General features: G+C 37.9%; 1 pseudogene; it reads left to right on the top strand.

Moving 5' to 3' along the window:
* The first annotated feature begins 4251 nt into the window (after window positions 1-4251).
* Window positions 4252-4351, top strand: LOC123787583 (U6 spliceosomal RNA; annotated as a pseudogene).
* Window positions 4352-26725: the final 22374 nt, after the last annotated feature.

Raw genomic sequence — 26725 nt, 5'->3', positions numbered from 1 at the left:
GAGTTGAGAAACAGGAATCTTCCTCCAGAATGAGCTGAATCATTCAATATAATGCAACAAAAGGTACATACATATATAAAATAAATAATATATAATAATAATATAAATAGAAATAAATAATAGAGAAGAATATATATAAAATAGAGAATGATACATATAAAATATATTTTATAAAGATATGTCGTATGTATATTAAATGTTTTCATATTAAAAGAGCTTATGCTTAGCCTCATGGCTATAATCCCTGATGGATACAACCTAACAACATCGTTGCAACCTAAATACTTCACTGTAAGAGTTAAAAACGTTATCCTTGTCAGTGCAATAATGTCTCAGGGAGCAAGACTGGTTGGTGTACAAATCTAAATGAACTCCCTCTGTCTGAGCAGAAACCAAGAGTTGGATGCTTGACCAACTGAGCCACGCAGGCACCCCAGTATATCTTGCTTTGAACAGCACATATATATATTGTTTCTTCTAGAATGCAGCCTCCATATTTCATTTCATCTCCCAATGTTTAAAACAGTGCCTGGCGTAGGATAGCCCCATGATAACTAAGTGGTGAATGAAGGAGGGTATGAATGAATAAATGAATGTATAGTCTTACTACCTCTGCCTTACTTCATTGTATTGGAAATAATACCTCAGGCCCCTCAAACATTTAAATACTGAGGAAATCTCAGTCTTACTCTCAGTATAGTTTTCCAGGAAGAAAAATGAATATACAAGTTTGCTACGTCCAAAGTCACTAGACACCTAATAGATGAAAGGAGAATTTCTGGGATGGTATATGTATTTACTCATACCCCATCTCATCCTGCTCATTGAGGCAACTTAGGATGAGAATGAAGTTAGTAGTGAAGGAAATGAGACAAATGGAAACCGAGATCAGGAAAGGATGAAGTTAGTGCATGTAACTGCAGGCAGATGTTGCCCATTTAGCTTTCACTGCCCCGGTGTAAAAGGAAAGAGGAGATGGACATCAGCTCAAGATTTGTGTCTGTGAAGACAAACAATACCAGGCATGTGATTTGCTAACTCTCCATACTTGTCCTTATTAAAGCCTTTTACATTATAAATTCTTGCATCGTTTCCTGTTTTCCCTGACAACTGGTATGCTACAGGATAGCTGCTAAGCTAACTATTTTCTCCGCATTGCCAGGTACACAGTTTGGTTTTAATAATATTTGAGAACAAAAGAATGAATGAGTGAAGGAGTGAAGGTTGAATTAAGAGGATAAAGACGTTTAGGGCTTGTGCTGAGTTGGGGGGCTTCATGAAGCTGGAGCAGGTGACTCGGGACAGGTCAACTCTAGGTTTGGGTGAATGGCGGGTATGTTGACAAGTTGCAAAGACAGTAGGAATAGATTGAATAAACCTCAAATAATTAAATGGCTTTCTGCTCTGTAATGCAAGTCTAGCCAGCTCAAGAAAGCTCTGATTCTAAAGTCGGTATATTGATGTGGCAGATCTTAAGGAAGGGGTTAAAGTGAACGAGCAGTGTTTTTGTTTTTGGAATTCTTGGGCACACTGACATGTTTCAGTCACCGAGTGCGATCTACCCCCAGAAACAGTGGCCGTGGGCTTAGGATGGGTGTCTGAACCCGAATCCTGACCTTGTTCCTCTGCCTAGCTTGACTTTTGATCACCTTCATTTATTATTAATTTACTGAGAAGCTGCCTTTTAGCAAGCATTTTCTGATATTTGAGATAAAGTGAAAGATCCATACCCTGCCCTCACATAGCTCAAGTTCACAGAGTAGTGGACAAATAAAGTTGGATATTTGAAACCTTCCCGTAGCCTATGGCATCATTGCTTGGGAAACTCGGGGTCCATCTAGCCAGATGCCAAGCTGACTATTAAGTTTCCACTTCAAGCTGCTCACTCAAACCACAGCTTCTCTTGTCTCAGGGCTGGCCTGTCATGTCAGAGTCCCCAGGACTCACCCTGGAACCAGCCCCCTGATCAAATGTCTTACCATCCAAAGGATCTTTTCGGGTATTCTAAGCACTGTCCTACTCTAGATCATTCCCCTGCCTTCCTGACCTCTCTCTCTCTGTTGCTGCAGTAGACAGTCTGGTTTTCTGCACTTGAAGAACAGGATGAATTCAGCACAACTGAGCCCTGATACCCCTCAGGAATATGACCCTGCAAAATTATTTCAGCTCTCTAATCCACAGTCTGTAAACAGGAATCATATGCCTTTTTCTCAAGGTTTCTGTCACAAAGAAGATGAGATATTATTTTATCACAATGCCTGTCATAGGGGTTCCTGTTTTCTTTCTCAGTTCTTGTGAACAGAAGTATGGCCAGTAAACAATGCCTGGAGGAACGAAGTAGAAGCCTAGGAAAATTGAAAGAGTCCATTGAATTCTTAAATTGAAATGATTCCTCTGGAGAGTACCCTTAAGTAAGTTACTGAAAGCAATAATTTATTAGTAATATTTGGGACAGAGTGACCTTGGGAAATGTAGTGTAGTTTTCATAATCACTCTGGCTTATTGTATTCATTTTATACTTCAAGATACAGTGACCTAGATGCTATACAGAAAGAAATTTACAATAACTAAGAATCACCATGACTATGAATTGTTTTTAATTCAAGTCTATCAAGCTGCTGTAGCACCCATGTGAAATATTTAGCAATTAAACATAAAATTACAGAAAAAAGCTTTTCCAGAAAAAAAGATAATTTCTCTCATTTTTCTTTGAATAATGCCGGTTTCTGTGTGTGTATGTGTGTGTGTATTTGAATAACACTGAAGTTTGGGGTGTCATTGTACTCTTTAACTGTTGATTTGCATTTGAAGTCTTCCTATGAGTGTACTCTAAAGTGCCAATTTAGTTATATTTTTATTCAGTCAATCCCCCACACTTGCTCACACTAGCTGTTCCTGAGGCTATGAGTCTTTATTAAGGTTATAAAATGCTTCGACCTTCATAAAAGGCACAGTGACTTCCCTTGAGGTCCAAAGCATTAATGATGAGGTGAAATGCAAAATCATTATCTGAGGGCAGCATCTCTCCTACCACAGAAGCTATTCAAATCATCCAATTGAAAGGCAAACCTACCCAAAAGCTAATAAAGAATTCTCCATGGCAGTCGAAATATTGGACAAATTGCTTTTCAACCTATGATAGGATGTTAACTGGGTGACAGCCAAATGATGCTGCTTATTCACTATATTCCACCTCTGTAAGCTGGGTAATTGATGGTCTTTGGGTCCAGAGGTCAAAAGTTGTTGGTGAGTTTGCAATGAGAAACTTCGCTGTGGAAATGGGCAGTGGTGAGTGTTTATTACCTGCCATTGTTTCAGCACCAAGGGCTCTAAAAGGAGAGCCATGCTTCATTCTGGGTTAGTGTCACATTTGCATTCAAGTATTCATGAAAACTTGTAAGTGCATCGGTGGAAAATTGAATGCTGACAACATGAGAAAATGTCACTTACATGAAAACCAGCATATAAAGACAGGGTCTTACCTTCTTCCTTTCTCAAACACAGAGCTGTGTGCACCTATGTATGTAACACCCATAGGTGATGCTGGTGGCAAGTGTCTCTAGTAAAACAAATCTGTTCATTTCATCCTAGATTTGGAGGCTATATTAAAAAGAGCCTCCAGTATTTGAGACTAGAAAGTCCATGTTGACCAGTATTTATTCTACCTTTGTATATTGAAGCTTACTCATTTTTTGCATGATGAAAAAAAGAGTTCTGCATGAATACATCAAAATCCAAATTCCATATAGTCCTTATATTTATCATGAAGTGGGTGTTCTTGGGCTTCTATTATGTAACAAGAGCATTTGTTATATGATATCGGAGACAAAGAATGTTCTGGTTAAAAGGGATCTAAAAAATCATCTAGTTCATGGGTTTCCATCTAGTTCCCGAGTCCACAGAGGATCACCAGTCTATAAAGGTAGAAATGTAGGTTGATAATCACGTTCAGTATTTCATAAAAGTTGCTGGAAGTCATACATTTACTGGTTGATATAGGGTTCAACTTTATTTGCTTTTGACTGGCTTGATACCAACTCAGGGCATAAGGAATACTATTATGTGTGTTCTCACTGCTATTCAGAAGCTCTAGTTAACAGCAAAGTAATTTATGAGAAGGACATGAAATCTGGGTTTTCTGTTCAGGCTAGCCAACTAAACTTAACCCTTAATGACTATGTAGTTCTTGATACTGTGGAAGCATTTTCTCATATAAACTAGGCATGAAAGCATAAGAAACCATACTGGCATTTGCTTTAGAAGCACATACACTAAAATTGGAATGATACAAAGATGAGTGTGGCCCCTGAGCAAGGATGATATGCAAATTCATGAAGCATTCCGTAGTTTTAAAAGGAAAGGCTATTCTAACACACAAACTATTTTTGTACTGGAATTTGCAAACCTGTAATACGGAATTTTCCTTTTGGCCAATAATCAATCAGTATTTCTAAGTCACTTGGACATTGCTGATTCTAAGAAATTGAAACTCTAATCATTGTGACAGCTACATTGAAAAAATAATTGTACTGAAATTAACTTATCTGCGTTTGCTTTTAATTTTTAAATGTTTGTGAGAGGAGAGGGTATAGGGAAGAGGAGTGGGTGATTTCTTTTGTAGGTATAAATAAATGCACATGCACTGGGTACCAGAACACAAAAAACACTAGCACGGGAATGAGAATCAAGAGATCTGGTTTCTGGCAATGACTCGGTCGATGTCTATGGCAGTTTTAAACCATTTTTATTTATCTTAATTTTTAATTTCTAAAAATCTCTAAGCGTCTTCCAGTGATGCACTTCAGTGATGAAGCTACATTTTTTGTTGCTGAATGCCCTTCTTATTCTCAAGAAAGATACTTAGGAGATCGTGACCCTGGAGTTATTTATACTGGAACTTCAGGCATATTGAATGTAGGAGGTCTGCTTCCTAAAGACTCAGCAATTTTGTTTCCTCACTTTGGGGAGGCTAAGTGCTTTTAAGGGCATGAGTAACAGACTTCGAATAAGAAGGATTTTAAAGTAAATTTACCTTGAGCCTAGTTAGACTATGGTAACCCTATGAAGACTCAAGAAGTGAATTAAGTAAATGCTGAGAAGCATTTGGGAAATGCCTTCTAGTTACTCCCAGCATGGAGTGTTTGGACTCTGGTTTCTTGGGGGAAAAGAGAAGTCATGAGAGTAGCTTAAAGAACAAGTTGTGCTTGAACCCATCTCGCTCAATATTTCCTGCAATATAATGGAGAAAAACAGAGATCAACAGAACTACATGTGAACAACACACTCCACATTCTTGGAGATAGAGTGTGGCTTAACTTAAAAATAACTGTAACCAGAGTGAAGAATAAGGGAAAAAAGAGAAAAATAAAACCAAGTCCCAGCAGATGATCTCTTATGTTCCCACAATGCTACAAGACTTTGAGGTCAAGCAAGAAGTGTTAAAAAAAAAAAAAAAAAAAAAGTACAAGGAAGAAACAAGAACAGAACTAATGACCAGAGTAAAGTTAAGCCAAAAACATTGCCAGGAAGAATCCGTCTACTCTGAGTAGGCAAAATGGGTAAAGGGGGTTGAAAGGTACAAGCTTTCAGTTATAAAATGAGTGAGTCATGGGGATGTAATGTACAGCCTGGTGACTATAGTCAGTAATGCTATGTTGCATATTTGAAAGTTGCTAAGAGAAGAAATCTTGCAGGCTCTCATTGCAAGGAAAAAACTTCTCTGTGCAGTGATGGATGTTCACAGGAGTTGTGATTATTTCATAAAGTATACAAATATTGACTCATGTTGTACACTTTAATATAATGTATGTCAGTCATACCTCAATAATAATAAAATACAAGGGGAGCTAAAAAGGAAGTCACTTTAGAAAAAGAAATTGAATGAGTGAATGTAGTATGAACAGATTTTTATGTCCAGCTAAGGTGTTTGTCAAACATTAAGATTTTTAAAAACCTATAAAATGGTTTTTTTTAACATACAGCGTATTATTAATTTCTTGGGTAGACTTTAATGATTCAGCACCTGCATGTAATACCCAGTCCTCATCACATCATGTGCCCTTCTTCACGCCCATCACCCAGTTACCCCAGCCTCCCACCCACCTCCCCTTCAGCAACCCTCAGTTTGTTTCCTACAGTTAAAAGTCTCTAAACAGTTTTAAACTCCTACAACTTAGAATATTCAGTATGTATGAGCTCTCCATGAAGAATTTATTAGATTAGCTTTATTCAATTAATAGATGAATGGGAACACTTCACCAAACACTGATGGGCTTTTTATTGCGTGTAACTGTGGACCTAAGACAAAAACGTATCACTGGATATGGGTGAGGGTGGGAGATGAATACACGGATATTGTATTTTGTGGCAAAGCAGAAATAAAGCAATTAAATATGAGTGGAGGCGACAGAGGGGAAATAGAAAGTAGAATAAGCTCATTGGTTGACATATAAGGAATAGGTAGGATTTCAAGGGTACTGTTAAAAACTAACAAACCAGAAAGTCAAGTTATACTAGGCTCCAAACTGAATTTTTATCCAAAACTCTTTTCCAAAGAAAATATAGAACAGAGGGCATTATAGAGGATATAAATTCAAAGGTAACAAGTAGAATGAAAATATAATTTTTCCTAGTTATAATTTTTTAAAGATTTCATTTATTTATTTATTTGAGAGAGAGAGCCAAGAGCCTGATGCAGGGCTTGATCCCAGGACCCCGAGACCATGACCTGAGCCAACGTCAGATGCTTAACTGACTGAACCACTCAGGCATCTGGCTAGTTACCATTTTTAATTAAAGAGCAAATAATACACGTTTTGTAAAGAAATAAATGTGCAAGTATAACCTAATATACATAATGATAAAATTATTGTGACAAAAATTGAGACCAACAGAATTGAGACATTCAAGTTAGAGGACACACATCAGTCATCTCAATAAATATGAATGAAGTAAACTTGTTAAAACAATGTGATTTTCACTTTGGTTTACATAGCTGTGCCAGCCATATGCTGTATAGAAGGGGAATAATTAAAATGAGTCAGAAAAGCAAGAAAACAAAACAGACAAAGGTTTACTGGGCCCACAGAAACAGTGAGAAAGAAGGGATGTGAACTTGGTATCAGATAAAGTAGTATTTAAGCCAAGAAGCTATAAAATTGATCAAAGATATGTTTTAGTGCTAAATACCATGATTCAAAATGATAAGAAACTTATGAATGAACAAAAGAATACAGCAACCATGTTGATGTAGTAAAAACTCTAGAACATAGAAACGGCATATAGAAGTCTATAAAGACTGAATTATGAATTATAATTCCTAATTATAGAAGTACACCAATCTCAAATCAAGACAGATCAAGTAGACAAACCAAAAATTAAAGAGCCAGAAGACTTGAGCAACTTAATAAAATAGGTCTAATAATTATATATCAAATTTTAGGCTTTGATAATAGAAAATACACTTTCTTTTTGGGTGCTTATGGAACATTTACAAAGTTTTCCATATACCAGTTCACAAGGAAAACATCAAGATGTCCTATAATGCAGAAGTACTACAAAATACACCCTCCACTTACAATGCAATAGAACTAGAAATTATTAACAAATCAAAACATTAAGAGGCCTTTCCAGGAATTTAAAAAAAAAAAAACACAACTCTTCTATTGGACAATTCTTTGGTGAAACAGAGGCATACAGATTGAAACTACAGAATTCACTCAAATAATAAAAATGCTGCATATAAGAACCTCTGGGATATGCTGTAAGCAGTGGTCAAAGAAAAATTCATAATACAAACACTCCCACCAGTAGAAATTAAAAAAAAAAAATGAAAACAAATACCCAGCTCAAGAAACTAGAAAAGGGACAAGCCAAAGAAAGCCCAGGAAAAGAAATCATATAAAAAGGCAGAAGTTCAGTTAGATTATAGGACAACAGTAGATTTGGATGTGTGCAAGTGTGTGTGTGTGTGTGTGTGTATTTTTGCAAGTTTCCTTGGGATTGGATGTGGGGGGTGTTTCAGTGAGAAAACCATGTAGTCTTTTGGATTTGAGGAAATCTTAGGAAAAACACAGATAGCATTAAGATAAAAAACATTTATATGTACTTTTAAGTACACTTTTTTAATTGTTTGAACTGAAATGGCCACACAGCAATTCAGACCTACCCTAAACGGCACTTATAATAAAAGTGATACCACAAGCAAGCTGCTAATTCAGCAGGTATACACACACACACATACATGCACATGAATTTTTTTCTGTAATTTATTATTTTACAACTTGAAATTGGGAACGTATGACATTTTCATTACATAAACTGATTGCTTATACTGAAATGGCAAGAGGGGACTAATCCCGCACAGACCCTGAGCAGAGTTGTTGCGTTCATCTCTGTACCTGATAATAGGAATAAGGGACTCTCTAGTGTGCAGTGTCTGTCCTAGCCAGCGTGGTGACAGGAAAACAATGGACATTACTCTTGAGCAAATGAGAGCTATCATCAATGCCGCACTTCTTCAGTTATATTTGGGTTTTAGACTTATATTCTTCTAGCTTCCTTAATGCCCAGTGTTACTACAATTCTTTCAGGGGGGGCAAGCTCTTCAATATGTTGTCTGAAACGCTACCTCACTCCCCATTTTCCATGAAGCACGCCCGTGAAATGCTTTATTGTCAAAAACAATTGCGTCTTAGCCGAGCACTCATTTTGATTGGATGAGCTGAGACAGGATGCCTTATCTCGTAGAATATGTCTACAAGGTGAGGCTGAGAACAGTTTTGAGGGTTGAAATTGTATCTTACACAGGAGGACCTCGCGTATTCCAGGCTTTCAGCATATCTATCGACTGACTATGCCAAAGAGTGAACAGTTGTTTGTTTTTAACAATTTCTATGCAGATACAGTATTCCCTTCTTTAGACACATTATGGGCTGTCAGTTCCTTTTGTTGTTGATATCTCCCTAAAATTTCAGCCCCCAAAAACAAAAGAATATGCTAATTCTACAAGACTAGGCCTGAATTATATTTCCCTAGTCAGAAAAATAGTTTAATTACTTTATAAACTTTTCTCATTTAAAACAAATTTATCCTGTGTCTTTGATGATTACCATAAATTGCAGCCATGCTCCTTCTAATATATTATATTACTATTTGGTTTCTCAGAAGATTTAAAGGGTGCCAATTTTCTGTACAATTTATCAGACAATATTCAGCAGTGCTGTTTAGAGCAAACTTATAAAAATACAACTTACAAAAGATTTATCACATTGCTTGCATTTTAGCATGTTTCTAAGACCAGTAACCTAGTTTCTTCTTGCCTGCTTTTGACAAGAGTACGCTTATAATATTAAATATTAACTCTCCTCCCTGTAAAAAGGCACAGATATTATTTATTCAGGCTACATTTGTTATAAAATTATTTAGAGATTTTCATACTCTACTGCAATGCCTATATAAGGATAATTCGTCTGTATTTGATTTGATTGTCTTTCCCTGTAAATTTTATTTAGTAGCCTTTTCACCTACCCCTGCCTAAACACACACACACACACACACACACCTACACACACACACACACACACACACACACTTCTTCAGCATATATATCCTTTTGGTTCTGAATTTTGATGAATACACCTGCTACTAGATCTCTCCTATTTTCACTATTTGGCTGGCAGAGGAAGTTGACTACATAGGACCAATGCTTTTATTTATATTCTTTCTTTCTATCTCACCACACCCTATCCTTCTCACTGAATACTTTATTGGTAAAAATCTGGAATTTTCTTCTGAGGGGGGAACACCCAGACTATGGGCTCTGGCCCAGCCCAGAAACTTCCACATTAAGGTTTTTGGGTGCCTGAATAAGATGAATTGATCCCCCTCCTGATGTGCGCAGCCCCCTGATCCTCTCACTAAGGTGAGAAGGGCAAGATGAGCCATAGCCCTTCTTGGATTAAGCCAGTATCATTGAGTAAAACCCTAAATCCTACCTGCTCTACAAACATATCCTAATCATTAAATTAGTTAGGGGCGATGAGGGGGCAGTTCTAGGTTGCCTAAAGCTGTCTAAGTCTGGTTCCTTCAGAAGATGGCGCACCACTGAGCAAAAGACGATGTGGAAAAGAGAAGCAGAAAATCTCATCTGTTGAGCTCTCATTCCGTATCTACCACTAAGTTGTTTATTTTACTTTCTTATATTATTTAAAGTCATTAAATTCACACCGTAGTCTTGTCAGGTAGACATTGTCATGAGAACATTCAAGATCACGCAGCCTGTAAGTCAGAGCTGCAGCTGGCACGCTCCCTGACCCATGAAGAAGCGTCCCCCTGAAAGCTCCCACAGCTCCTCTGCTGGCCAAGGTGACGGAGATCCCAGACTCACATCAGAACTGAGGACTGGCCTTATATTTTAAGTCTCTGTGGATATTTACATTAAAATTACAAAAAATTAAAAAAAATTACATTCTTTTAAACACCTAATGAAAACAGGTCTCCAGTGAAATCCATGTTCTTCTTTCAAAAATACAGAATTGGGCTGGGTCTCACCTGTCTTACCAGGTACCCCATACCTCTGCCGTCTTTGCAGAGGCATTGCCATGTAACTGAATTCTCTCCTGGTCTCCCAAAATTTGGATGTCTTGCCGTATGTACTCTTTTCTTCCTACTGACTGAGATGAGCTGAGCACCACTGCTCATGAAGTCATTTGTTGAAGGTAGCAGAGCCATTGTCCCTCTGGGTCTCTGAATCATGGCATGTGGGTAGCTAGCTACCCATTGCCTAAAACAGCCATCCTGGACTGTTACCTTTTTCTTTCTTAAACCATTGAATTAATGTTGGGTGTCTTATGGCAGCAGAATAGCTTTGTCTATCCTAACCAGGGAGCACTTTGTTTATATGTTCTTAATTTACTTAACTTATAGAATTTTGCTGTGTAAAAATATGGTACACTGTAAGTAAATGTGTTTTGTTGGTGAGCTTATCCTGATAATTAAATTGATGTCTTCACACATGGCCAAATTAACTATCCAGACAATTTAAAAAAGGGAAAAAAAGATTCCATCAAACTGGTTAGTGGTCAGTTTGTAGAAACAGTAGCTGGTAATTTTGGACTGGTTTTCCCTTTCTGTTCTATTTTAAAAGTACCTGTGGACTCAATGCCAGATTAAGTGTTTTCTCACCACATACAAGCAGTAATTTTATTCCTTTGCTGCCCTCCGTTGTAGCTATGCCCTTTGTTTATCTCAAACAAATTATTTCTCCAAAAACATTAATAACAAAGAAAAACAAAGACAAGTATTTCTAGCATTTGTATAATCCATTTTGTTGATTCAATTTCTGTGTTGTCTTTAAAACTGTCACACTGCCTTCTTTATTATTGATCAGTTTGGTGAAGTCTTGCTGGAAAGGGGGCAATGGGATATATCAACTCTCATAGGTATTTCTTACTCTTTTTTTTTTTTGAGATTTATTTATTTTAGAGACAGAGTGAGAGAAAGCAAGAGCGAGTGAGAGCATGCACTGTGTGGGAGGGGCAGAGGGAGAAATCCCAAGCAGACACCCCACTGAGCAGGGAGCCCCATGTGTGGCTCAGTCCCATGACCCATGAGATCATGAACCAAGACCCATGACCCATGAGCACATGAACCAAGTGCTCAACCAACTGAGCCACCCAGGTCCCCCATCTCTCATAGGCATTTCTAACTTCCTACAACTAAGACATGGTTATTTTTATGGAATAATTATTGCAGAAAGTTATCATTTCAAACTTAGTACTTTTTCTTTCTTTATATAACAGCTTAAACCAGTGTCTCAACAATACACTTAAATTTGTTTTCATGGTCTTAGAACAGGTGGGCACATACTAAGAAATGTCAGATTCCATCAGCCCTGCTGAATATAGATATTCCACTTGGTGATTTTCAGTATAGTAGGAGAGAAAAAGTCAATCTGTCAAAATAGCAAGACAGTAATATGTAATTTCAGTCTTCATCTCTCACCTTATCCCAATTACAAATGTTTTATCTTTGTTTATATATCTACTTTTACCCTTCATGGACCTGGCATTCTCAACTGTGTGATGTAAGTTATGAAAACATCCACTGGATTCTATCACATTTTAAGTTAAAACCTATTACACTTGAGGAAAACAATGCAAAATCTTTAACTTGGTCCACAGTGGGCATGATGAGGCCCATGCCTTCGTAACTTTAAGTTGTGCTACTCTATGTCTTTATCATTTTCAACATGCAGTAGGCTGGGTTTCTTTTTCTTGTTTGTTTTGGGGTTTTTTGGTGAGTTGCGTTTTGTTTTGTTTTGTTTTTCCAACACCTAAGCACTTTCCTACCTTAAAGCCTTCTCCCTTACTGTTTCCTTTTCAGGAATACCTCCCCCCCTTTTTTTCTACATTTCAAGTTAAAGGACATTCCTTGAAAAAGGCTTTCCCCAACCTTCAAATATGGCGCCTTGTTATAACTGAGCACTTACCAGTATTCGTAATTTACTTTTGTATCTAATTGTTAGTTTAATAATCATGGATTCTCTTGGGGCACCTGGGTGGCACAGCGGTTAAGCGTCTGCCTTCGGCTCAGGGCGTGATCCTGGCGTTATGGGATCGAGCCCCACATCAGGCTCCTCCGCTATGAGCCTGCTTCTTCCTCTCCCACTCCCCCTGCTTGCGTTCCCTCTCTCGCTGGCTTTCTCTATCTCTGTCGAATAAATAAATAAAATCTTTAAAAAAAACAATAATAATAATCATGGATTCTCTGGAGTGAATACCTTTTATTTCCTCAGCATTCCTCTGCACAAAAATATCTTTCTGGAAACTTCTTCCCCATTCCATCTATGTTATCTTTCCTGGAAAGGTCTTTTATGTAATTGTAAGCCCACCCCAACAATTGTCTAGCAGAGATATAGACACCTAATTCTGTCTGAGCACCTTCTTCTAGTCACAATTGATTGCAAAAGGGGCCAGAGTTCTTCCCCCTAGGGGAAGATTCTTCAATCTGCAGTAATCACAATCAGCCTTTCCTTGAGCAGCACTTGGTGCTCTTGACAGCCTTATCTCCACAATTTGGTGAACTCCTAGACGTCCACCATGGGAGAGAATGGGGCTGACTTACAGAAAGAATCAGAGATGAGAAAAGGAGGGGGAGTACCAACAGTATTTGGGTGCCTGGTTCTGGTTGTTCCATCAGTGTTGTTACAACATTGATCCTCTTAGAGATACACTGACTTAATGAGATAACTCAGTCTCTTCTGTGCTTTTACTGAAGTTGGTTTGTGTTAGATTGCTGTTACTGGAAGTTAAGATGGCTGACTAGTAGTATGTCCTAGAAAATATAAGCTCCACAAAGTCACCCTTTCTGGCCAGGATGCCCATCCTCCATTTCTTCAAAACAAACATTTTTGTGTGATTTTGCGAAGGAGGCTCTATCTGCTTAGGGTATATTAAACTACAAAGGAACCACATACTAATAATCCTACTACTTTGATTTCTTTATTTTTCTCTAGACTGTGGATGTTTGTGTGAAAGTTTTTTGTCTTGTTTTGAAATCTAGAAAGTGTCCAGACTGTAAAACTTAACTTCAATATAGGATTTAATACTTGTTTTAAAACCAACCACTCTAGACTTTAAAAATTCTCCTCCTTTCTGTCCTCCCAAAATGTAAATTCTCATTTGAAAACAGGGTAAAACGTTGTCTTCTGAATAAAGTATCTTTTTCCGATTTTTAGCATTTACTGCTTGCTTAGTTCTGCCACCTTAGGTGTAAGTGGGGAGGAACCCAGCTATTGGGGCACATTTGCCTGAGAATATCCTGCTAATGAAGGATCCGGGAATCCAACTGAGCGACGTAAAAATGTAGGCTCCCCCTGCTCTCTCAGAATTCCCACCCTGGGACCAGGATCTGGCCACCTCATCATATGCTTAGAGTATTTCAGGGGGTAAAGTCAAATGCGAACCATGTTTCCTGCTGTTTCACCATGATTGTTTGTACAACAGATGCCGGCAATCCGTCAATGCCAGGAGAAACTAAGAGGAAACTGCTCTCATGACCATAGACACCAAAACACAGTCTTCAATCTTTGCTTAGAAAACAACAAAGACCATTATTTTGATCTTTGGGGAAAATATCATTAATATTAATATATATTTTAAACAATCCATTAGGAAGTAGATTAAACATAAGCCTTATGGAAATAAAAGTTGGATAATTGGATGGGAGAAATAATAGTAATAATGACTTTAATGAAATGTAACTAATCCTTTATTGTTTACAAACCTCTTAAGCCATTAACACATGTAATGTGTTCCTCTCACAAGAGCTCACATTTTAGAGATGAGGGAAATGAAATTTAGTTAGAGAACATGATTAAGTATTGCTAGATAATACATAGGGCATCTAGTTAAATTTGAATTTGAGATAAACATTTTTTTTTTTTTACTTTAAATACATTTCAAATAGCGCATGCTCATCTAAAATTCACATTTAGGTGGGTGTCCTGCATTTTTATTTGCTAAATCTGGGAACCCTAGATAAAACTAAGGTCACAAAGTTAGTAATGGGCTAATAAACAAGAAATCCTTAACAACCACTGGAGAAGATGATGGTTGACATGAACTTTGAAAAGATTGTAGTATACACCATTGTGGATTTATTGTCAGGACATTGCAGGAAACATGATTTCTTCACATTCCGGATTTCCAGGTGTGAAGCTAGTTTAGAAGTTATCCACGAGAGGCGCCTGGGTGGCACAGCGGTTAAGCGTCTGCCTTCGGCTCAGGGCGTGATCCTGGCGTTATGGGATCGAGCCCCACATCGGGCTCCTCCGCTATGAGCCTGCTTCTTCCTCTCCCACTCCCCCTGCTTGTGTTCCCTCTCTCGCTGGCTGTCTCTATCCTGTCGAATAAATAAATAAAATCTTAAAAAAAAAAAAAAAAGAAGTTATCCACGAATAGGCACCAATTCCGGTGGGCATCTTTAAAATATGTGTGGTATACTGACCCAGGGAGAGCTAAGAATTAACCAGGCAGATTTCTTTACTCGCTACCTACCATAACCACTAATGACTGAGGGTTGAAGCTTTCTTTGAGTGCAATTTATGCTCTGGGATATTTATAAAGAACAAGTCCATCATTAGAAATAATGACCAATGGATTTCAGGTCTCAGCTTGGACCCTGTAAGAAAATAGATTTTAAAAAGGGCAAAAGAGAAGGAAGATCATTTAGCCTTTGAACTCTTTGGGAATCAGTATGAGGAATAAGTTAATGAAGCTATGGTAGAAGACTTTGGTAGGCTTCTTTTGGTTCAATCTCCAGACCAGATCCTTATACATCATACTAAGACCTACATATATTTTTCACTAATATCAGGTTTAAGACTGCTAAGGCTATATATGAGTCCAAAGATAAAAAGGTAAGAAACCTATAGCTTCTATAAAACAGAAATTTTATCAAAAATTTAAGCTCTTAATTCCAGAGTTAGCAATCATAGAGAAATTCTCAAGGGAAACATATAGCATTTCTTTCTAGATGTGAAGTAATGAGTTCTGTAACTTGTTTTATAACTAGTATCAAGCTAGACAGACTTGGTCAGTGGACTGGTTGTGTTACTCGACTGTAAGATATATATCATAAGTTTGGGCTTAGCAAACATTTTCCTCTTTTCAATGGGCATATTCACAGAACACTAAGAATAAGTGCCCAAAGGGAAGTCAGGACTATTGATAATCCTGAGGAATGGGACCTTTTCCTTCAGGTGGCAGAGCTGAAAACAGAGTACGCCCTCCAAGGAGGGAATCAACTGAATGACATTTAATAAACTTAACATCACTTTATTATGTTTTAGATGGATCTACCAATTCAAACATTCACTCATAAAACTTGAGTATTTCTAGAATAAAGCAACTTACAAGTAACATTCCTGGTGTATTCTTAGAGTATCATAAGAAACGATGACATAGGCCTCTATGGCCTGTGTGGAATGAATGATACCAGTGAGAACTCATCAAGCCCCGATGTGTATGAACTTAAACTAAGTGAAAAACATTAAGAAGCTTAACACTTGACCACAACTGCAGCACTGAAAAGCATTAATTCCCAGAATGGTTTTCCAGGGCAGTGCTAAAATTTATGTAAAACATAGACATATCTGAAAAGGATGAAATCACTTGCATCTGAGGAACTTAATTCCTGTACGTGATGGTGAAAGAGCAGATCAAACTGCAGGTGGAAAGTAACGCAGATTGAATTGAGAAACACAGACATCACTGTTAGGGAAGATCTTTGGGAAAAGCTCCACTGAAGCTCACACTTCATGGATTCTGAAGCACTATTTCCATCTTACTGGGACAGAGAGGTCAATAAATAATGGTCATTTTGGAGTCAAGCTGCTGTTTATTCTCCATAAATTATTCCCTGTAAGTATTACGCTGTCAGAGAATGAATAACACATACTATTTCCTGCTTAAAATTCCTTCCTTTTGGGATGGAGCTTACTTGCCATTGGAGATGTAAGTTCCTTAACCGATTTGAGTGTCCCTTTTTTGACCAGATGTGACAGAAAAGAGAGGTCTAATGAGATTTTACCACAGGTGCAGGTATAGCGCAAGGGAGCAGGTTACAAATAAATTTTATCACAGGTTCTCTAGTCTTCATCCCCCAAAAAGGCACAAAACAAGACACTTCTGCCTTTTGCTGGAATGGTTTCACTGCCAAAGGCCATGGGTGCTGGTTGTTTGCCCCAAATCACAAGGGAACAATGCCAGGTGCACTCAGAGAAGCGAGGTGTCTGACCTTGACACAGCGGATTGAATGCAAGGTAGATAATAGATAAATCTAGTCCAGGCACCGCACGTGATACGAAGTAAAAGTTCTTGTAAAACACTTTCAGCGGTTTCTGTTATTTGATTCCTGTAGTATTTGACTCATTCCAGTTGCATAAACAAAATTCACGCCAGTCCTGAGGAAGAAAGGGTCTCTAATTTTGGCAGATTAAACAATATCCTCTGATTAAACAGACTAATGGCAATGCCTACTTTCTATCCTGAAGCCCAGTTGGCAGACAGCAAATCAAGGAAAACATGAACTCTGCCAAAAGGGTTTGGAGGTCCTTCTTCTCTTACCTCTTTATGAAATAGAGATGAGGGAGGAGAGAGGAGATATTAAACTGTGGGCCAGGGAAACATACATACAGGCATCGATCGAATGTGCAATGGCTACTCAGCCCACAGCTCCTCTGAACATGTTGTGTATCCCCCAAAGTAGGGAGGACCAAAAAGGAACCAGAGATACCCTTATCTAGGATGGAAAGTTTATGTGAAGCAGAAAATTTGTGTGAAGAAAAGAAAAGAGAAAGGACCTTATTGGAAATTTTAACAACAAAGGAGTGAGGTATCTCTCTTTTGCCCAAATTCATTGAAATAGTTACTTGCCTTACCAGGCAGATAAAAGGAAACATCCATGTAGCTCAGGACCTTGCATCTTGGATATTGATGTCTCTGGGAAGATTGCCAGTGTCTCCACTTTCCAACAAGGGTTTTTTGATGAGTTTTATGTAGTTATAGACCTATTCATTGTCAGAAGTGAATGGCGGTTGGACACATGGATTCTGGCTATGTCTGCTCATTCTGTAGGGCATATTCACCAGAGGTCTACCTCTCTGAGGGGCTGAGAAGCCTCACTGGAGAAAGTTTTCTCTGAAGAGAAGAACTGATCAGGAAAGTCTGATCCAGTAACACAACCCTAGTCATTAGACAGAGGATGTATCTCTTGGATTTAAACTGAGGCTTATAATACAGGTCAAGAGAAAGGACTGTGAGAAAAAATATTTAAAAAATTGTTTTTGGTAAGACCTAAGTCTGATACTACAGAGTAAGGTGGCTCTTCAGCAGTAAACTTCTGATAAACCATCACAGAAAAAGAAATAGTGAAATTTTCCTGCTCTTGATATCAATCAGATTTGGCCCATTGGAGGCTCCAGTGTATCTCCTCTTTGAGCCTCATTTCCATCTATAAAATAGGAATGATATTACCAGCATGTTATGTGATAAAGGGTAACATGTATTCAGTGTTAGTTGATATATCAGGAGTGGAAAGAATATTGGAGATTACCTATTCAATAAATGAAAAAGAAGGAAGGAAAGGAATAACTAGAATGAGTAAATTTTCTAAGATTCTAAATATTATTATTTCAACAAATCAATCTGTAGATTTCAGTTTTATTTACTCATGGTCCAGAATTCTCAAATATGCTAGATAACTTATATCTATGACTTACTTTAAAATACTCTGGCCCGGGCAGTGAGATATTATGTATACGCTAAATAGTTAAACTTCAGCTTTAGGGACAATTCTCCTCACCGAGAATCCACACTGCGGGGATGATAGCAACATTATGTGGAAAAAGTCTGTAGTTTAGAAGCAGCTACTACAAGGTATCTTGATCAACATCTCCTATTCAAGTTAGATTGGTGAATGACAGAAACATTTTTATTGATGAAATTATTTTGCAATTTGCTTAAGAAATGATAAAATAGATGCTTATTGGTGAAATTAGAAGGTATTTAAGACATATGGATTGATTATAAGAATCAGAATCACTTCCCATCTTTGCAAAACCAGTGTACAAATCTAGGAGATCACCAGTCTTTGGGGATAGTACCGAAGACTAGGCAGTCCTGACATTGGTATAAGACAATAGATGGGGTTGCATGATGATGATGATGATCATGATAAGAGTAACAGAATTTTACCCCTGCCAGGATGTCATGTGTGTCTTGAATGGATCTTTCAGGTGAGGTGGTGGTCAGAACATTGAGAAAGACAGCAGGGACTACAAGCTTACAGAGACTTACAGGTGGAGTGAATGGTTCTGCCTACTTACAAATAATGCTGCTTTTATTTTTTAAATAAACATTGTTTATGACTCAAAATTTGATCTATGACAGCTTTTCAGTGTAAATGCTGATTGCAAGCTTTTGAAAGGAGCATCATAGAGCCTCCAATATTTCAGTGGTTCCCATTGTCTCCAAAAAAACCCAAGAGTGGGGTGCCTGGGTGGCACAGTTGGGTGGGTGTCCGACTCTTGGTTTTGGCTCAGGTCGTGATCTCAGGGTCATGATCTCAGAGTCATGAGATCAAGCCCTGTGTGTTCTCTCCCTCTCCCCCCCTTCCCTCTGTCGCTCTAAAATAAATAAATATTTTTTTAAAAATTGCTTCAAAAGAACGGAAGAGTTAGCATAGACTGGCTTGAGTCAGTTCCCTTGCTTAAGAATTACAACTGTTCGTGGGTGTGTTAAGCACTGTAGCTGACCAAGAGGAGAGAGATGTGGAGGAAGGGATTGCATTTTGTTGCTATTCAATTCAGAGTTGGAAGGCAGTCTCCCAAGGTGTATGCGGAGCTCACACTGAAAAAAGTTCTTTTTTTTCAACAAATAATCATAGTTCAAGATGGGAAATCTAAGGGAAGTGACTAAGGAGAAAGATGTTATTAAGTAAGGATATGGATTTGAGGAGATAAGAGTAACACTTTTTGGAAGCACTCTCGAGAAGTTCCTTTTGGAGGGGGGAATATCGACACCTGGGAAAGTGGCATTAAATAAATAATGCTGCCAAAAGCACATCAGGAGCTCTGAGCACAGATTCACAGACCTGAATTAATGAGGACATCTTGTATTAAATCATTTGACAACCTGGATGCTATTTGTCATTGAAATGTAACTTAATATACATTTTATATGCTATAAAATGCTCACCTTCAGACTGAGAGTATTACGTTGTGAATATATAAGTGCATGCGGATGTGTGTATTTTTCTCAGCCAAATTCTCTATGGAGATGTGTACTGTCAGGGCGCACCCTTAGATGGTTGAGCCGGGGGACGGGGAGGGGGGCAATTATAGGGCTTCTGCAAGTGGCACCTGGTGATCTGTTGAAGAATTCCTACTAATGGGGAAGGTTGCATGGGCTCCTTATGAGGCATATGGATGCATTTTAACCCACTCCTTCTCCTCCACTCACCCATCTGTACACTGTTGCCAAATTCATGGTCCTCAATGCCCAAATTTGTCTTGTCCCTCTCCAGTGTACAGCCTTTCAACAGTTACCCATTTGTCACAGATGAAATCCAGATTCCTTCCCCTGGCAGTTCAGAGCTGGCTAGGTATAGCCTACAGCAACCCCTTCTGAGTAAGCCAGGGATTGTGATGTTTGATGCAACCACCTTAAATTTGCTTGACCATGCTTTTTCTCAAGACTTTTTAGTCTGCTTGCTTTGCAAAATCTCATTCTGAAAGAATCAAAGGTCTTATATTTATTAAAAAGGGAAAAATATGGGTGTGGCTCTGTTCCCAGTTTCTCTAGGTAGTTACAGATGAAAAGAAAGAAGGGAATTATTAAAAAAAAAAAAAAAAAAAAAAACCCTGTTCATAAAAAAAAGACAGCTTGCCCACAAACTCTGTCGAGGCATTCACAAGCAATTTACATAATCAACATGAATTCCAAGTATCTCTGTGCTCGATTACATTAGATAAAAACAGTTTGCTCACTATAAATCCAGTTGGCTCTCCTTTCTATTTACAGTTAAAGAAAAGCTCTTTTTACCTTAAATGGAAAGAGGGTGCTCTAGAATGAGAAACTTGTATCAAGACGCCAAGGAAGTGACAGTTTACCCTCCTAAAATGATCAATTATTCGAGCTTGAGTTTTGCCACTGGAGTAAGAAATATCTAAAGAAAGAATTAAGAGGAAGCGATGGAGGGAAAGATATCTGTGCAGCCCCAAATGAAAAAGAGCTTGGCACCATGCCCCCGTAGTATCTGCCAGCCCTCCCATCTGTGGCCAGGATGAGTTAAGGTATGATAAAAAAAATCTGTATTCTGATATTTGTGTCTATCGGTGTTTCTTTTTCCTTATTTTTCCTAGTTAAAGATGAATTACAACCTTAGATTGAGATGACAACATTGGTGGTTTTTTTTTTTTTTTTTTTTTTTTTTTTTTTTTTTATCTGAGACTTGTTAAAATGTTGAACAGGGCGTCAGTGGAGGTTTATTATGGTGGGAGCAGCATGTGGGGCAGCTTTGCATCCCAAAATGAATTTGGAAAGTGGAAGCAGAGAGAAATGAAACAAACAGCAATCCCTATCCTTTACTTTCCCACTAAAAGTATTCAGAAGATTAGAATTGCACACCTGGCTAGAGGCAGGCTGAAGAACATACCCTGAGTTACTTCTGTCTTCATTTAATACTTGCAATTTATTCCCTGAAATCCTAGATTGGTTTCACATCTCCCTCCTCCACCTGCCACCTCATCCATGTGAGGCTTAGTCCACACCAGACACACAACGATCTTCAGATTGCGATGGTGGTGGGGGCAGAGAGACAGCTGTGTTTGCAGGGGGAAGATATGTCTATGCTCTTTGCATCCCATTTCTCAGACCCTTTGGTGTGGCATTCTTGGTGGTAAAACTCGGGAGGGCACGGTTTGGTGATAGATGTGACTTTTGCTTTTGAGAGGTAAGAGGGAGGGAGGTTGGAAGGGAAACAGAGAGTTAGCCGTTTGTGGAGCCCTGGTGGGTATTTCTATTTCAGTTTAACAGGTGAGGAGAGAGGACAGGGACTTAAAGCCAACACTGGTGCAAGAATGAATCTTCTTCTGGCTTGAGAGTCAACAACTGAAATCTCTTAAAACGATGGAAAACTTTATCTGAACTTCCTCCTACTCATTCCCATCACCAAAGGTGGTGTGTGTGGGGTGTGGGGGGAGGAAGTTGCCAAATTTGTGGATCAGAAGATTCCGGAACAGTGAGTAGATTATGTTATGTAGTGAATGAAGTTACTCCCTCTTTTTTCTACTCTGTTAACACTTCAGAGAGAGAACATTTCATGTGCTTTATTTTCATTTCTCTTTTTGCCTCTCTGTCTCATGACAGTGGAGAATATATAATATATGATGACATATGATATGGTGTGTTGCTTTAGGACAGTGGTGCCCAGACTTTGAAATTTTATGGCTCAGTAGCATTTCCAGGGACTTATGTAAGCACGTTGATACTATTTTGCAAGTTCAACATGTATCTCTATATAAATAAGTACAATTATATATACCATTTTCCATAATCCTAATATAAAAGAAGTTTTAACATAAGAAACAAAGTAATCTCAGTGTTTCCAAAAAAAATAGTAAATTTGGATTTAAAAGAAATCTTATCAAATCTCTACTGATCACATGGAGACCATCATTTCGAAGTATTCAGATCTGAAAGGGAAAGTTTATTATTCACTGATACTAAGCTACTAATTTAAGCCAAATTCTAGATCATATTTTTTTTTAAATCAGTTAATATGGTGAATTGTGTTGATTGATTTTTAAAATATTCAACCAGCCTTGCATTCCTGGATAAACCTTACTTGGTCATAGTATACTTTTTATTTATGATTGTGTTAACATTTCTGAAACTTTCTTTAGAATTCTTCCCTTCATTTCATGAGGGATATTGGTCTGTAGTTTTCCTTTATTGTAACAGTTTTGCTCAGTTTTGGCATCAGGGTTTAGTTGGCTGAATGGTAATTATCAAAAAGATATGTCTAATACCCAGAGGCTGTGAGTATTAGTTCATATGGTAAAATAGTAACTATCACCTTATATGGCAAAAAATGTGGTTAAGAATGTTGAGAGGTTTGAGCTTATTTTGGATTATCTGACTTGCTCCCAAAGACAAGTGCTCACGTAAGACAGAGGCAAAGAGACATTTGGAATAGATAGAAAAGGACGGGACACACAGAAGAGAAGACGATGTGCCAGAGGCAGAGATTGAAGTGATAGGGCCACAAACCAAGGAACACCAGGACTGGATAATCCCAGAAGCTGGAAGAGATACGCGTTCTCCCCTAGAGGCTTTGGAGGAAGTATGGTCTTGCTGACACCTTGATTACAGACTCTCAACTCTAGAACAGAGAGAGAATAAATTTCTGTTATTTTAAGCCAGGCCACATTTTAAGCCATTATTACAAAGTTAGTTTCTAATAATTTATTATAGCAACCCCAAAGAAACTAACATACAGTATAATGATAGCCTCATGGAATGAGTTTCTACAACAGTTTGCAGAGAATTAGTACTATTTATTTTTCAGACGTTTTCTTTGAATGTATATATTTTTTAAAGATTTTATTTATTTACTTAGAGAGAGAGTGCACGCACGGAGGGGGAGGGAGAAGCAGACCCCCCCTGAGTAGGGAGCCAGAGGCAGGGATCCATCCTAGGACCTTAGGATCATGACATCAGCCAAAGGCAGACGTTTAACCAGCTGAGCCACCCAGGCGCCCCCAGAATGTATCTCTGAAGAGAATGTGTATATCTGGCTCTGGTCTTTTCTTTGTTCATTTTTTTTTCCCTACCAAGTCCTTTTCTAATGAGTATAGGGCCAATCAAGTTTTTTTTTTTTTTCCATAAATAAGCTTTTAAAGTTTTATCTTTCAAAAAATCGTCCATTTCATTTATATTTTCAGATTTATTGATATTGAGTTGTTCTGATGCCACTTATTATTTTTAATAAGTTTTAATATTTTTAAATAAGTTTTAATATTTTTAAATAAATCTAATATTTTTTCCTTTATAGTTGTTTTGGCATAAGTCGAAATGTGCTCCCCTTTCACAATGCCTGCACCCCCCCTCCCAAAATGTCATATATTGAAGTCCTAACCCTCAGTACTTCAGAATGTGACCTTTGTAGGAAATCACATCACTGGAGATATAATTTGCATTTGTTAAAATGAGGTCATACTGGAGTAGAATAAACTTCTAACCCTGTATGACTGGTATTCTGCAAAAAGGAGTAATTGGGGACACAGACACACTCCTAGGGCGAATGCCATGTGAACATAAAGCCAGATTTGAGGTAAAGTATGTACAAGCACAGGAATAACAAGGATTGCGAGGAAACCACTAGAAGCAATGGGAGAGGCCTGGACACTTTCTCTTTCATATTCTTGCCTCCAGACTGAGAGACGATAAATTTCAGTTGTTTAAGCCACCCAATTTGTGATACTTTGTTGCAGCCCCAGCCTTTAGCAAACCGATACAAAATGGGAAGGTAAATCCGGTGCCTATTAATATATCTTGGTCCATGGGGCACCTGGGTGGCCCAGTCAGTTAAGTGTCTACCTTCGGTTCCGGTCCCAAAATAGAGCCCTGCATTGGGCTCCCTGCTCAGCGGGAGTCAGCTTCTCCCTCTGCCCCTCACCCTGCTCTTGTGCTCTCTCTCACTCAGTCTCTCTCTCAAATAAATAAAATCTTTATATATATATATATATATATATATATATATATATATATATATATATATATATATATATATATATATATATATAAATCTTGGCCCAAAGCAGCAAATACACATAGTTTATATTATAACTGATAAAGGTTAGTTAGCCGACTCAGTTTTGGAAAAATGCCATATTGAAGGTCAGTAATTCCTTTGTTGTAGATAGCAGTCAAATGATGCTGCTGAAAAGTGCGATAATGAGAAGGGTAGAAATAGGAAATTGCTCCAAAATGAGAAGGGGAACAAAAGGTCCATTGGCTTGCCAGTTAAAATAGAGATTTCAGGAAGGACAGTAAATCATGAATCAGAACATACAAAGCAGGTACGGCCAGAGAAATCAGGAGCCCTGGATCTGATGGTAAGGAGCTGGAGAGTCCTTTTGAGGTAAGACTCTTCTCACCTCCTGCTACCAAATGTGGTGTGCTATGGAGTGTTTTCCCTAGGGATTGGAGCAGACTCACAATCCACACTCTAGTAAGAGCAGACCAAGAAAGAACTCTGAAAAGTTGCCTTTTCGGGGTTATTTCCATAATGCTTTTATAGTCGTTTCCTCTGACAAAGGATTTCTAATCCCATAAAAGAATTTTGTACGTGGTTTACATGTGAGGTTTAAAGAACAATTAAGTAGAAAAATTGAATTAAATGGGCCAAGTTTAAAGTGTAAAAAAGTCTTCTGTGATAGGAAAGCAAGTATTTCATCAAAAGAAGTAAATACTTTAAAGTTAACCATTTCTTCAAAATCCTTGCTATTTGTGATATTAACTTTTTAGGTCATCCTTTGCTCTCATTCATACGATAGCCCATGGCTGATTAACCCAAGACCCTTGCCTTCAGTTGTCATTTGTTTTCATGTGTTTTTGATATGTATCTAGTGGAATATTAAGAATGTATTGACTAGCCGAAATAAATGGGAAAAAGATTTCCCTTGCCCAATAGATCCATTGTCTTCAAATCACTACCCCAAAATTGTCAGAGCTAGACTTTTCACTCCCTGGAAAGACCAGCTTCATAGGTAAAAGATAATAAGCCCTTGGAAACATTAATTCTAGCTTCCCGATATTTCAGCTAATTGAGGCAAATGACCCAAGTGCAGAATTTGCCAGCAGCATAGGTTTTATTTAATATTAAAAAAACCTTTCTTATCTATAGAGAGCAGCAAAGAGAGATTTTGACACACACATTTGTCTATGAAGCAATAGTATCTTTTCTGGCCTTGCCCTCTGGGAAGAAAAAAGCAGAACAAAGCATAGGCATCTTGAATTTTGAATAGATATACATTCAGCTGCAGTTGTAGGTTACCTACAGGCTATGTGCCTCTAATTATTTCCCCTTATAAATTCTAATTTGTCTTCATGGTATCTTAAAAAAAAAAAAAAAAAAAGATTAATGAACATTTTCAGGGAAGGAGACCATAATCCCTTAGCATGTTTCCTTGACATCTTGTATAACCTTTCAGCATCTTTCTCATATTTTCTGGTTAATTTAATCTCGTAATTTTTGCTAAGGCCAGAATCTACCAGAGAAAAATACAAATAATAGGTCAGAGCTCTCTCTACTTTCTTATAAAGCCATTTTCTTAATGTGTTGTTACTCTTGGGCACTCTATTCTCTTGAATGTAGGTGTTTAAGTTTTGGGTATCTCCAAAGGGAATGAATGTCTTGCATTCAACAACACAAATGTTAAGTGCTTTTATGTACCAGACGTATACAAAAGCCTGAAAATTCCAAGATAAAGAAGACACAATTCATTCCCTCAAGGAGTGTTCATCCTGGCTGGGGTGACAGAGATATTTACCATTACCATAATGCAACATAGTAAGAGGTGTGTACAATGGGATGAAAAAACACCATGGAATCCCAGAGAAGCAAACAGTTTTTCCTTGTAGCCTTTGTATTCCACTTCACCTCCACTTAATAACTACAAAATGCAATCTCTTAGGAGTAATGAACTTGAATGTAATAGCTTCCAAAACAGTAAAATGGCAGTTTAGAGTTTGCCTTAGGAAGGAAGGTACCCTGAGTTTGATTTATCCATGACTTGAAGATATAATCATCTCAGACTGGAAGGATTCCATAGAGCAAGCATGGTGAAAATCTGAAGTTATCTTTGTTCTAGGCTGAAACACTTCGTTCTGCACACATCCATGTACCTACATAACTTTATACACCTTTAGAAAATTTATTATCTGGGTATTAACGGTGTCTCTCTGGGCAGGAGTTTACTCTGAGTATGTGAGAGAAAAAGATAACACAATTGATGATAAATGACTAGAAAGATTTTAATCTACTTTATTTGTTTCCTATGTACCATTTGGAGATGATTACATGGGTAAAAATGCAGGTAAGCCAACTTTTTCCCTCTCCCCCTCCCCACATCTTCAGGTTTATTGATTTTTTAAAG

Source organism: Ursus americanus, chromosome 19, assembly GCF_024610735.1.
Source record: "Ursus americanus isolate L20-20 chromosome 19, mUrsAme1.1.p, whole genome shotgun sequence".
Taxonomy (NCBI): Eukaryota; Metazoa; Chordata; class Mammalia; order Carnivora; family Ursidae; genus Ursus; species Ursus americanus.
Note: the sequence above shows the minus strand (reverse complement) of the source record. Positions and strands in the feature narration are given on the sequence as shown.